This window comes from Mandrillus leucophaeus, unplaced genomic scaffold (genome assembly GCF_000951045.1).
Source record: "Mandrillus leucophaeus isolate KB7577 unplaced genomic scaffold, Mleu.le_1.0 Scaffold222, whole genome shotgun sequence".
Lineage (NCBI taxonomy): Eukaryota > Metazoa > Chordata > Mammalia > Primates > Cercopithecidae > Mandrillus > Mandrillus leucophaeus.
In genome coordinates, this window is record NW_012102277.1 from 2,729,639 (window position 1) to 2,732,070 (window position 2,432).

Genomic DNA, 2,432 nt, shown 5'->3' on the forward strand with positions numbered 1-2,432 from the left:
CTGTGATGTACTTTGTCAAAAAAAAAAAAAAAAAAAAAAAAAAAAAGAAAAAGAAAAGAAAAACTTCCTGGTTCCTAGTGGTGTGGAAAAGGCAGATGGGAGGGGCACCTTCAGGCAGGTAAGCCAAAAAAAAAAAAAAAAAAAGGAAATAACATGTATCACTTCCAGGTGGGTGCTCTAAGAGCAACATGCAATTTACTACATTTTCTCTTGGCTCCAGGAATGACAACTGGCAATGTTCAAGCTGGTGGCTGCTCTATCAACTTTGAACCTGGAGTAAAGACAGCACAAAACACAGCCCACGACAGTCCCACAATGCGTGTTTGAAGCCACTCACTAGGCGGTTGTTACTGCAGCACAATGCAGCCCATCCTGACTGATACAGGGTCATGTCTGGTGAGTCAAAGCCACGAGCCTGGTGAAAACCTACCATGGCCCATCCTTTTCTTAAATCTGAGTTTGGAGACTCCAAGCCCACTTCCCTGGTCTCTCAGATAAACCTGCTGCAGAGGAAAGAAAGATATTCCCTGGTGGCCCGATTGGAATGAAAAACTTTAGGATTGAGAAGGCAGGGGATTCTTAGACCTTAAAAAGCATTCTATGTTAGACAAGTTAGAGGCTGAGTGAGCCATTTCCCAGTTGAATGTCCTTGGGCTGGTGGAAGATTAAATGAAGTACATACACCAAGTGCCTAACATAGCACACTGTGAGCTCTGGACACAAAGATACCCACCAAAACCTTGTCATTAATTAGAAACCAAGAAGCCAGCAATAGGGGAACAGTTAACTAATTATGGTACGTTCATGTACTGCTACATAGCTAAAAGAGGGGGAAGAAAGGAAGAAGGTAGGGCAATGTAATATGTAGGTTATGATAGAACATTGTTAAGTGAAAAGAGCACGTTATCAAACAGGTTAGCTTTGGAAACAGACCCAGAATTGAGTCCCAGCTCTCCTAGCTGTGTGTCTTGGGCAAGGCTTTTTTTTTTTTTTCTTTTTTTGAGACGGAGTTTTGTTCTTGTTGCCTAGACTGGAGTGCAATGGTGTGATCTCGACTCACTGCAACGTCCGTCTCCTGGGTTCAAGCAATTCTCCTGCCTCAGCCTTCCGAGTAGCTGGGATTTACAGGCATGTGCCACCACCCCCGGCTAATTTTCTATTTTTAGTAGAGATGGCGTTTCACCATGTTGGTCAGGCTGGTCTTGAACTGCCTGGTGATCTGCCCACCTCGGCCTCCCAAAGTGCTGGGATTACAGGCGTGAGCCACTGTACCCGGTGAGCAAGGCTCTTAACTGCTCCAAACTTCACAGATTGGCAAAACAGAAGCTTAATAAATGTGAGCTATTACTCTATGGTTGTCATTATTAATAATAAATCTATGGGTCAGCGTTGGCTGGGCACCTGACTTCCATTATCGTAGCTCTGTGGTCTTGTAATCCATCTCCCCCATGACCTTGTGAAGTTGATCTTAATCCATTTTACACACAAGAATACTGAGGCTCAGAAAGGTTAAGCCAGTTGCCCAAAGTCCCCAAGTCACGAATAGGAGAGTTAACATTTGAATCCAGTTTTGTCTGGTTGCAAAATTCACTCTCTTAACCATTGTGCCCTGCTGGCACCTGGCACAGGTAATACACTTTCATTGTCATAGGATTGCAGGACTTTGTTTCTGATGGAGTCAGGGTGACTTTGAGACAGAGTGTCACTCACATTCCCTAGGCTAGAGTGCAGTGGCACCATCTCGGCTCACTGCAACCTCTGCCTCCCAGGCTCAAGTGATTCTCCTGCCTCAGTGTCCTGAGTAGCAGCTGGAACTACAGGCACACACCACTGTGCCAGCTAATTTTTGTATTTTTTTGTAGAGATGGGGTTTCACCATGTTGCCCAGGTTGGTCTCGAACTCCTGAGCTCAAGTGATCTACCTGTCTTCATCTCCCAAAGCGCTAGGATTACAGGCGTGAACCACTGCACTCAGCCCATCCTGGGTTACGTGACTTGTAAAGTTATGCCTCCAAGGGAATACCACAGACAAGTCCAGGTAAATAAAATTGTCTGGTGAGCAGCTCTCAATTTTTAAGTGCTTACAGCCCACCTTTGAGTACTTGCAGCCCACTCACTTTCATGATAGTAAACAAGTCAGCAATGAGAAGCCCAGCCTCCAAGATGGCCTCATGATCTTCACCTCCTGGTGCTCACATACTTATATGGTCCTTTCCCACAATGAGCAGGGCTGACCTGTGTTACCAACAGGATATTCAGGAACAATAGTGCATAACTTCTGAAGCTAGACATAAAAGACAATGTGGCCTCCACCTTGTTCTTCCTTGCTCTGGAGGAAGCTCACCTCCATGATGTAAGGGCATGAAAGAAGCCCACCAGAGGCCGGGCGCAGTGGCTCATGCCTGTAATCCCAGCACTTTGGGAGGCCAAGG